This window comes from Danio rerio, chromosome 21 (assembly GCF_052040795.2).
Source record: "Danio rerio strain M-AB ecotype USA chromosome 21, GRCz13ab, whole genome shotgun sequence".
Classification (NCBI taxonomy): Eukaryota; Metazoa; Chordata; class Actinopteri; order Cypriniformes; family Danionidae; genus Danio; species Danio rerio.
The window spans coordinates 14654013-14666598 of NC_141041.1; the positions used below are offsets into that span (position 1 = coordinate 14654013).

General features: G+C 36.3%; 1 long non-coding RNA gene across 2 annotated transcripts in view; it reads left to right on the top strand.

The window, feature by feature from the left end:
* The first annotated feature begins 7875 nt into the window (after positions 1-7875).
* The window catches only part of LOC141379820 (uncharacterized), a 62612-nt gene continuing 57901 nt past the window's right edge, over positions 7876-12586 (top strand). For both annotated transcript variants that reach the window (XR_015520070.1, XR_015520069.1), the window contains exon 1: positions 7876-8118. This is a non-coding gene — a long non-coding RNA (uncharacterized LOC141379820). The remainder of the gene's footprint in view (positions 8119-12586) is intronic.

The following is a 12586-nucleotide window of genomic DNA, read 5'->3' on the forward strand; positions in this document are numbered from 1 at the left end:
GTTTTTTTTCTTCCATTTAATAGAAAAACCCATCAATTAATTCAACCAACGAACACAATTTTTTAAATAATTTTTCAGATTGTATGACATTAATGAAAACCGAAATCAATATTCCCCTATTAAACGCCATTAAAAAGTCTGTTAAATCAACATGGAATCAATATTATAATCATGACATGACAAAAACAAGTGATTTGTGAGGCAACATCTACAAATGGAGCATTAGGTTTACTTATATTTGTCATTAGTATTCAGGTACAGTTCAGGCCAGGGGTCCTGCTCGGCTTCTTTGATACGGTGGTCTGCATTACTGCCTGTAATTGAGGTGACTCAAAGGTCATGGATTTACTGTTCTGACAATAGTATGTGCCTTCCATCCTCACCGGGACAATGCTGTGCTAGACATGGCTCGCGTGAAGTTAATTTATGATCAGAGAAAAAAAAAATCCATTTGGAGGCCACCAGCGGTGTGAAACGAGAGCACTCGGTGTGTAAACAGCACGTATGATTTGTGAGGCGAGCGTTTGCAGCCAGAGGAAAATGTGACGGGGAAATGCATGTGGGTGACTGTAAGTGGGTGTCATTTCTGCTGGGAAATATGTTCCTGTGGTGGCTGTAAATGACCCCACTGTGACGGAACGTGGTAAATATATTGACGCAGGCCTCATTATATGGGAAATGCAATCAGTGGCTCTCAGTACAAGGCTGTCAATCAGGTTGTGAGTCATTGAAACATCCAGAGCTCAGTTTATACCAAATGATATGCAAAAACTTGATATAAAAATAAATCTGCAGGGCTATAAGTTCAATATATAAATGTGTCGTCAATCATTTATAGACCCATTTCATTTATCTTACGTCCGATGAACATTTTACAATGTGTATTGTATGTAAAATGGATGTTTATCCTTAGTATTTTTGAAAAGTTCAGTGTATAGATGATAAAGTGATCATAATTTACATGATCTAAAAATTAAAAAGCTAAACATGTTATATTCTGCATTCCAGGCCAGTAGTTGGCGCTGACACTTTGTAAAGAAAACTTATGTGGCTGAGCACACATACCTGTTTGGTTCTGTAATCCATGTTGTTTAGCTTGTCAAGTATTCACTCTCTCTCTCTCTCTCTCACACACACACACACACACACACACACACACACACACACACACACACAACACACAACACACACAACACACAACACACACAACACACACAACACACACACACACACACACACACACACACACACACACACTAAACTCATCATACCCAGCAAGCATTTTTTGCTTTTAAAAGAGGTATAAAACACACATAAAGTGTGACGCAGGAAAAGCCATATTGTTATTATATTCATTATCGATGCCTACGTAAGTCTGTTGCTGAATGCTGGTACATTAGTTCTAGTAGTGCTTTCAGAAAATTCCTACACTGTAGAAAATGTGTTGCTTACATTGAAGTTAAACCAATTTTTCTTTACAAGTCATTTTAACTTGCATCAACTAAGCTCAAAATATTAAGTTCAAATTTGTTTAACTTAAAAAAAAACAAGTTTGGAAAAGATTTGGAAAAATGAAGCTTACAGAAGAAACCATCAAAATAATTGTCATCTACACATGTTGAATAAATGTCTAAAAATGCAATCAGTATGCATTCAGTATATTTTTAAAAAAATTAAAAAATCCTGCAGGAGTTGCCCTATGTTGTTGCAAATAATAGTACAACAAACACCAGGGGCCTCATGTACGAAGACTTGCGTGGAAATCTTACTAAAACATTGCGTACGCACAAAGCTGTAAATGTGCGTATGCAGTGTTTCATACATCTGAATTTTTTTCTGCGTACGCACAAAGCTGTAAATGTTTTAGTAAGATTTCCACGCAAGTCTTCGTACATAAAAATTCAGATGTATGAAACACTGCGTACGCCGAATCTCACGCATATTCTTTTGTACATCCGAATGAACGTGAAACTGAGCGCAACATGCGCGAGCACAAAACCCCTCCCTGCCTCCTCCCCCGTATGAATATGCTAATGACTATGCTAATGGCAAAACCCAACGAAAAAGCAATGTCAAAAGCAAGCAAAAAGAGAAACTTTGAACAGAATGTGAATTGTATGTGCTACTTTCGGAGGTAGACCGGAGAAAAGCGGTGTTATTTGCAAGTTTGTTCTCCGGAATTAACAACAAAAGAAAAAAATAGAGTGGGAGAGTTTAGCTGATGCGGTTAACACAGTTGGGTCTGAACATATCGCACTGAGTGCATTAAAAAAAAGAAATAGTGTAAAATATCTGTAAAATGTTGCAGGATTCTTAACAGTCTCAGTGGCGCAGTTCGTAAGACATGTGATCATGAATTGACACGTTCGAGCATGAACTCGGCTCGAATCCAGCGTCTGATGAACTCTTTCTTCTTTTTTTCCCCGCTACATATCAGATTTTGCCAACTATTTATCACGAGAAGGACAAGAAGGAATCATCAATAAGTTTATATCAATAACCATCATATTTTATTTGCACATTTATTGAATGGAAATATTTCTGATTCACGCATGCAAATTCATCTTCAGATAGTGTCTTTATAGCAATGTGCGTGCGGTAGATTGCTCAGATTACATTGGGAAAACAGGCGACTGCTGCAAATTGTGCTTTAATGTTTAGCTGGTCAACTGTATGGTATGGAAACCTTATATACCTGCTAGATGAACCCATCTTATACAGCTGCCATTGCAAGGCTCAGACACTTTGTAGAGAGCAATTTAACACAACTGCCTCTAGGAGTCGCCAATGGAAATAAAACAGACACGCACAAAAAAAGTGCGTACGCCAGCCAGAAAGCTGCCGTGAAGCTGCGCACATTCCCACGTTCAGTTCATTGTTAGTAAATCCAAACGTGAGCGATTCTGAGCGTGAAACCTGGCGTACGCAAAGTTTTTGTGCATACACAGCGTTGATACATGAGGCCCCAGGTTAATTCTGAATCCCTTCACAACTCATGGCTGTGTGCGGAGTCAGGCAAAAGAGTGAATGAAGTGTCAGGAGAACGTGTTGTCCATGCACATAAACAGTGTTTGCTTAGAGGAATAAAAGCTTTAACACATCTTTTAGAATCAAAGTTGTGCATTACAAGAACACAATGACCCACTGAAAATAGTTAAGTGACCCACAAGTTAAGAAACATTAGCTCATCTAAAATAAGGATGATTTCTGTCCGAGTCATGTCGGATATGGACTACAACTCCCATGATTCCACAAACTGCACCTTTGTTTGTGTTCAATAGGCTCCCCCTAGTGGTGACAACTTAATATTTTGTTCTAATAATTCTGACTTCATCTGTATATACTGTTGGGGATGTATTCATCCACTCTGGGGTGATTTTGAGTCTTAACTTGGCCGTAACTTTTTCCCTGTTTCAGCTAGTGGAATAATTTTTGGTGACGCATCTTATTTTGACATTTTGGGTAAATGCTTTAAATAAAAAATAAAAACTCAAAAATAAACTCTGGACACCCCTTTGTTATGTTAGGGATGAATTCATGCACTAAGTTAAACTGCTGTAAAAATGTGAACAAAAAAGGCATTGCTGTGGGCCTCAGGTTTTCAGATTGGAAAAGTGTGTTTGGTGTGATCGGCCCCTCAGTGTGTTTTCTCCTTTGAATAATTTTTTTTAATTTTTTTTTTAGATTTGTTACTCAATATTTACAGACCAAAATATTACTGATTGATTAGGAATGCCTTAAACTGGTGCATTAAAGCAAAAACTGTAGACTATACATGACTTTTTGAATGCATTACTCCCCAAGTTTACCTTGAATGTTCTGCATGCATGATAGGTCAGTAGCTTTTATTCACTTATTTTTCCCCTCTTCCCTAAGCTGATATCATCACTAGAAGAAACATGCACAACTTCCACACAAAAGACATTCTTGTGCATTTTTCATTAAGTGGGTCTATATACAGAGTTATATATACAAGTCAAAGTCATAAGCCCTCCTGTGAATTTTCTCTTTTTTTTATATTTCCCAAATGATGTTTAACAAAGCAAAGAATTGTTCACAGTATTTCCTATAATATTTTTTTTCTTCTGGAGAAAGTCTTATTTGTTTTATTTTGCTATAATAAAAGCAGTTTTAAATCATTTTAAGGTCAATATTTTTTCCCCCCTTAAGCAATATTTTTTAGATAGACTACAGAACATTGTTATACAAAGATTTGCCTAATAACCCTAACTTAACCTAGTAAAGCCTTTAAATGTCACTTTAAGTTGAATAGTGTCTTGAAAAATGTCTAGTGAAATATTATTTACTGTCATCATGGCAAAGATAAAATAAATCAGTTATTAAAAATGAGTTATTAAAACTATTATGAATAGAAATGTGTTGAAAAAAAAACTTAAACTGAAATTGGGGGAAATAATTCAGGAGGGCTAATAATTCTGACTTGAACTGTACAAAGAATCAGAGCATATACTCGCAGGTCAGCCCGTGACAAGCACTGCGCAAATCAAAGTATAAGTTGCTCAGAGGTAAAGAACGTGGGGTTTTAGGAGTCAGCAAATTTATTTGGTTCACTCTGGTCAGCATGTTTCCGGCAGAAAGAGTAATGGCCTTCTGTTACACACTATCTATATACATAGAAAGGTGAACCATCTGAAATTGCACAACCTGATTCAGAGTGGAGTTCATACACTAAATTGAAAGTGTCAGTATTCTGTTGATTCAGCCATGCTTGCTAATGTAGATAGTGTCTTACACTGTCTGTGAAACAATGCTGTAAAGAGCTTTCAGAAAAAAATTGGGTGGTTCTTGGAAATGGCACATCAGACTATGCTTTAATGGCAAGAAATGGCAACAAAGCTGTTTTTTTAGGGTCCATATGGGTGTTGAACCCAGCGGTACACGATCATGGAGTCAGCAAGCAAGAGTTGCTGATCTCAGAAGAGGTTTGTATCCAGACACCATATTTAATTGTTTTCTCAGAGACCAGGTGCAGAAACACACCACAAGAAGGATTATCATCAGCTCTCCACAAACGCAGGTGCAAGAGTGTGTTTTGTTGTTTCCAGAGGTTTTCTTCCAATGTGTTCAATTCAGCTCTCTAATACAAATAAAGAAATAAGCTAAACTGGAGGAGGAAAGGGTAGCTTGTGAAACAAAACTGAAGTTGATGAGCATGTTATAGTATATCAGTATGTTGATGTACTTTCAACTGAAAGAGAAATATTGAGTAGGGGGCGGGGTTTATTTTTGCATATCATTACTTCATAGTAAATTAATGATAAAAGGAATGTGGCTAAGATAGCAGCTGAAGCATCAGACGTCATTGTCACTCCAACCGCAGAAGCCAGACTTGAATCAAAGATTACCAAAACAAACTTTTTTCCAGTGTATTACTTGCACAGATTAATTGATCACCTAAAGAATAACAATGTGCCCTCGCAAAAAAATCATCTCACAAGTATCTTAAAAACTATTAACTCCGTGATAATGATGAGGGATTTAACCCTTAGAAATGTAATCTTTAGTAACCAAAGTTTAATCATGGTATTTTTAGGAAAAAAAAGAAGAAGAAATTGATTATAAAGATGGTAATCAACAAGTTTACTACAATGACTAATTTTTCTTATGGGTTTATACCTCAGACCAGGGATCACCAAACTTGTTCCTGGAGGTCCGGTGTCGTGCAGATTTTAGCTCCATCCCTAATCCAACACACCTGAACAAGCTAATCAAGGTCTTACTAGGCACACTTGAAACACCCTGGCAGGTGTGTTGAGGCAAGTTGGAGCTAAACTCTGCAGGGCACTGGACCTCCAGGAACGAGATTGGTGACCCCTGCCATAGACTGTAAAAGATATGGATGTAGTATCTGTGAAATCAGCCTTAGGTTTCTAAAGAACGCAAAAAAGGCTACAAGTAGGCATTGTGAACCGTCGCCGTTTTGTTCGCGCGTCATCACACCAACCTGGTGATACCAAACAAGGGCAAAGAGGCGGAGTGTGAGCTGAGCTACAAACGACTGCTAGCATTTTGCTTAGACAGGCTTTTCTTTGGGAGAAACGCTTAAATCTTTATTACATGTGACTCGTTTGTGTTCTGTGTTTGGTATTGAACTATATCAATAAAATGTTTAGGCTTTTAAAAACTGTTGTAATAGATTGTTGAGCCACTAAGCATTGTTTTTATGATGTTTTTCTACAGGAGGAAAACGCAAATTACTTCCAAACACTTCAAATATAGTCTGTGCTAACAAAATGCAAGGCTATTTATGAAATCCAGACATAAAACTGTATGACAACACTTCAGATGACTGTTGTGTAGCCTACAGCTAATCAATGTCAGATTCTGGATCTTAAATAAAACAATTCAAATGCATTTATAGAGATGGGATATAACTATATAATTTCACTCACCTGGGAAATGAAGGCCATGTGAATGGTTTGTGAGCACAATTAAGTGCACACAGCATGCCATATAAGCTGATAATTGTAAGAAACAACACCAAAAAGCAACTGACTGTGTGAAGCCACATAAAACAAAACAAAAATATGAAGTATATGCCGAGTTCAGCGGTTAATCAGCCGGAATCAGCTGAGGTGAAGTGAGGGCGATCAGTGAGACCTAACTAAATTAAGTGGCCACGCCCTTAATTATGCAGAATTAATAAAACTCAATAAAAACAAAACAGATAAGTTATAAAAACATTCACTCCCCTCACAGTTGTCATGAAGGGTAATATTAACTATATGAACCAAAACTGTTCTTTGTACCAGACTGTAAACACCTTTTTTCTGCTGTAAAGTTGGCCGTTTTAATAGTGTGTACAATATAAATCTGCTCTATCATGGAGCCAGCACTAGCAGAATTTCAATGAATTGCATCTTCAGTTACTTCCATGCTTGCTTCACGAGGAGAGCGGGAGGCTGCCGCTTGGTTTATACAGGCACGTGCACAGGTAGGACTCAACCTTTTCTGCCCTTTTATCTTTGAAGAAAATAAATAAATAACAATGACCCCATATGAATAAAAAAGTGCCCCTTCAGCCCTTGACACCCCCCACCACCCCCACTTTAAAATATGTTTTGTAAAAATAAAATAAAAATGTCAAAACATAAGTGAAATCATCTTTTGGGGCAGCAATACAATAAAATATTGAATCAAATTGCTCTAAATGCCTGATGAGGTATTTGCCATATAAGCTAGTATTGTTACAGTAAATAGACTTTAAGTAAATTGTGTAAAATATGGTAAGAAAGCCAATATATAACCATGGTTTGATTATAGCAAATGTAGAAGATTTTAGGCAGATTTATTACCATTTGAATAATCATCATTTTACTACAAAATAGGAAAAGTTATTGTAACAAATTATATAGATTTTATTTTGTTTACAGTGGTTTAACTACAATAAACATGTTTTGTTCATAAGGCGATTTTTAATAATAACATTAATATAAAATGTAAAATCTGTATTACACTTGCTCTGATGCTCCTTTTAATCTTTGACCCATGTCATAAACGTGAAACGTCAAAACTTATCATCAGTCTTATCAAGGTCTATGAGAACTCAAAGTTGGTAAATTATCACAAATATTTAATGTTTCTAAATTTTAACCTCTCCTTTTTTTAAAAAAATTGTTCACACGATAATCAAACCAAAAAAATAGGCTACAGTATTTCTCAGTGATGGGTTGCAGCTGGAAGGGCATCCACTGTGTAAAATATAGACTGGATAAGTTGGGGGTTCATTCCGCTGTGGCGACCCCAAATTATTAAAGGGACTAAGCCGAAAAGAAAATGAATGAATGAATACCGTAAAGCGTGTCATTCTGATCCTGTCCTCTAGATGGCGGTACAGTCAAACTTTCAGCCATCAGACTGACCAGAGCAGCGTTTTAGACCTACAAGACAAACATTATACAAAGGACCATCTCATCTAGGTCAGTGGATGATGGACGAGAAAACATATCTTACCAGTGCTGTCACAGCCGAAGGTTTCTCGGCATATATTGCTGTATGGATTGATGTTGTCTGCGGAGGACAGTCACTGCATCATCTTTTTCAAGGATAGTCATATATGTGCTCTCACATAACCGCGCCACTTAAACGTTCAGTCAGGTAAACTTTTATCACACTGCAGAGACCTTGGCTATCTGTCACTCCAGACTTATCTATATATAGACATAAGGTCTATTAGGCTTGCGCTAAAAGCTAGTCATTTGTATGCTATTGCAGTTGTTTATTTTAGCATCAAAATATTCATAAGGTAAAAAGCCAAACAGGCTGTAATGTTTGTCTTCATGTGGAGGTCGGTTGCCACTTTCTGAACGAGCCTAATAATTTTATAATGAGGTAATAAATGATGTTCAGTTTCTTGCACAGACTGTGTATTTTGTTTCATAAGACTCCAGGAACCTATTGCTCACTTTGAGAGTAAAAAGCACATACAAACAAACCAAAGTGACGATAAGGGTTGATTAGCATTTTATCGTGATTCACCAAGAAACACAATTAAAACGCTTAAAGAGACAGTTCACCCCAAAGTCGTCGTTTACTGACTCACCCTTTACTCGTTTCAAACCTGTTTAAGTTACTTTCTCCTGTTGAACACAAAAGAAAATATTTTGAAGAAAACCATTGACTTCCATAGTAGCCTTTATTTGGTTTTCGTACAATGGATGTCAATGGTCACAGGTTTTCAGCTTTCTTCAAAAAAAAATTCTGAAGGTGAATAAATTAAAATAACAATTTCAAATATTTTGGTGTACTATCCCTTTAATGTCCATGTGAAATCGAAATGTACAATGTTTATTTTGTTAGCGCACATTGTTATTCTTTAGGTGAACTATTAAGCTGTGCAAGTTAATCTACTGAAAAAAAGATTAACTTGGCTATCTTCAATCAAAATCTGACCATTTGCTTTTGCCTTTGTAGAGGTGGTCTGTCATTTTGAGGACTTCACCCTACTAAAAAAAAAGCCTAGGCTGCTTTTAGCTGGTTGACCACTCTGGTTTAGAGGAGTTTTGGCCATTTCCAGGCTGGAAATGGCTGGACACCAACCTGGAAATGGCCAAAACCACTCTAAAACCAGCCAACCAGCCTAGGCTGGTTTAAGCTGTTTTTTTCAGTAGGGGCAACAACAAAAGAAGTTAGATATTAAAGCATATTTTTAAAAACCGCGGTGTTTTTTTTTATAATATTCACAGCAACAACAATTGGTCAATGTAAAAAAATTTGCATATATATATATATATATATATATATATATATATATATATATATATATATATATATATTAATAAATATAAAAAATTGCTTATATGTAGTAAAGAAATCCGATTAAATGACTTGAACATTGCCTTTCTTAAACTCTGTGGACATACATAATTATTTACAAGAATTAATTAATATGGCTGTTTCTGTTTTGAAGCTCAACACTCAAGAGTCAAGCCTCATTAGAAATAATGAGTCTACCATGTGTTGGCTTACATAATAGCACCAAGCTAAATATTTAATCAGTGTTTTGATCTATGTTAAACCACAGGTGCTCGCTTATATGTGAATGAATAAAGCAATAAAGAGGGAGAGTTCACTGATCCAGACTCCTGTGGTCAGCAGTCAGGAAAGGCATCAGACCAACAGTATATGTGATAAATGTGCGGCTCTGACAGGCCATCAGTGTCTCTCCACAGCCTTGAGCTCAGCAAGGTCAGCAGATCACGACTGCTCCTGTCCGCTCGCACATCGCCTGGCCAGATGGCCTTCACAAGAGCAATTAGGTACTTTTCAAGTCACAGAGCAGATTTTGTATCATATTTGATAACTTTTTTACTTAATTTTATATAAAGTTCACTTACAAATTTCACAGATCAAGTCAGAGCTAAAAGATATACACCAATATATATTAATAAACTTTTCTAAACATATAATTTTAATAATTAATTTCTAATAACTGATTTCTTTTATCTTTGCCATGATGGCAGTACATAATATTTTACAGTATGTTGTTTGAGATACTAGTATTCAGCTTAACATGCATTTTAAAGGCTTAACTAGGTCAATTAGGTTAACTAGGCAGGTTAGGGTAATAAGGCAAATCATTGTATAACGATGGTTTGTTCTATAGACAAGTGAAAAAAATATTGTTTAAGGGGGCTAATAATTTTGACCTTAAAATGTTTTTTAAAAATTAAAAACTGCTTTTATTATAGCCGAAATAAAACAAATAAGAGTTTCTCCAGCAGAAAAAAATATTATAGGAAATACTCAGAAAAAAATGTGTTGCTCTGTTAAACATCATTTGGAAAATATATAAAAAACAGAGGGGCTAATTATTCTTCTTCAACTGTATATAAATAAGGCTGACATTTTATTTCATGCCAACTTTAAATCAAATTTGAGACTTGATTGTGCATTTGCATCTGCAAAAGGTTGCCATTAGATTTTAGATTTAGTTCTAATACCCTGGTAATGGTACTGTACCTAATAATGGCCTTAATGGGTGCCATAAGTGCAGTGATCGAAAAAAAAGGTGTTCTCTGATAGCTACATAATGTGGACTTTGGCAAGTTAAAAAAATCTCCTGAAAGAGTTTTATATACTTATTTATAACCACAGAAATTACCCCAAAAATAAAAATCTCAGTTTTGACCATTTTTGGAATGGTCATGAATATTAATGACGCTGCTCTCTTACACACATTCACAGAGAGTGTGATGTACTCTAAAATACACAAACAAAATATTACATTTGTCAAAAACTATTTTAACAAATTAGGTAAAGCAAGTTGTGTTGCAGAAGAAATACAGGCTAAATCCTCAACAAAATCCTCAATAAATTCAAAATAAACACATACTCTGCCATTTACAAGTGTTTGTTGCCTCATTACAAACATGTAGGGTTGTCATGATACTGGAATTCGATACCAATCAGTACAGAAAATGTAAAAATGTCCATTTCCTGCGAACATTTGAGCGCTGTTGAACACATTCTTAAACTGCCCTGATTTGCCATTGTGTTCATGTGCTCAACAGAAATTACTGTGATTGGCCGTGAAGGTTATCGGTTCACCGAACTCACCACGGTTTACTCAATGTAACTATACACAAGGCTCGAAATTGCACCCATTTTGGTCGCATATGCACGCAAAATTTTATCTATGCGACCTCAAAATATATTTGGAAGCATTTGTGTGAGTGCATAAAATTGTTGTGTGCGACCAGTTTTTACTGCAAAATGTTCACTATATGCACAGATTTAGGAGGCATATACGCAAAATGCATCTTTGCATTTGAAACACGAAACACAGCGCTCAGGAATGGTTTAAAACAATTGTCATGTCAACTAGCTGCAGTAAACAAAGCCTTCACGCTCTTCTTATTGGCCCACTGCTCTAGAACTGAGCGCGAATGGATTGGTTAATATCAGTTGTCAATCACTCAGTCAATGCCTTCTGGCTTGGGATAACAGGGAGAGCTACTACAGCGAAAATGTAAAGCGCTGAAAATGAGAATGAAAATAACTGACAGATTTTGTTTTAGAAACCATCTAAAGTTACAAATAATGACACATCTGATTAGTGATCATGTGGTGAATAATAATCCACCCTCTACACTTTTCGAAGAGTGGATAAAAGACTTGCATTTGCTTCAAGTCTGCTATAAAAAGTCTGTGGGATAAAATTTTCAGGTAACTGTGTTTGCCAAATCTAGCACAAGAGGTTCTTTTTAATCCTTCATTTAATCGCCAAATGCTGTCCAATATGCAAGTGGTAGCTATATGTAAACTTTAACACCACGCATACCTTCGCAAATGGGCTTGCGCTGATGTATGCATATAAAAAGGTACAGTATATGTCAAAAGCATCAGTGCAATATCAGACAGCACCCGTGAGAACAGCACAGTTATACCGTTAACAGATTCATTCATGTCAAGCAGTGCGTGCAGGGCCGGTGAGCGCTCCATGTATGCTTTGGTCACTCAGTTTTGTTATAAAAATCTATTTTCTTCTGATAACGGGATTTCGTAGAGACATATTTTCCTCACACATGCATATATATATATACATATTAGTTTGATTAGTGTTGATTTCAAATGCAATAAATCTGTTTGTATAAAACACGGTGCTTATAATTGGTAGGTGCTGTTGGCTGTTGGCCTAAATTTGGCCTAAATTTTTCAAGTTAGGAGCACCGGTGCTACCAAGCAAAAAGGTTAATTTCGAGCCCTGATACACGTTTGAAACCGTATGCCACTTTTGGGTGGCACTGAATACATTTACAATCCGTATATCCTGCATTTTGCATTCTGATGAGCAGTTAACATGGAGCAGTAAAAATGCTCTTTTTTTTAGTCTTCCCGCTTTTGCTGTTTTCAAAATAAGAGTCCCACATAAAATCCTACCTTCTAGGAATTTACATGAGAACAAGGAAACAATGGTGTTTGAGGCTCATAGTGTGTCATTTCCATGTACTGAACTCCATTATACTCTATGGCACCTTTAATTTCCCCTTATTTTAAAAGTTTTTTTGACATATCAAGTTACAGATGAAGCAAAAAGAAAGTTAAAGTACAGATGATAGGGCCA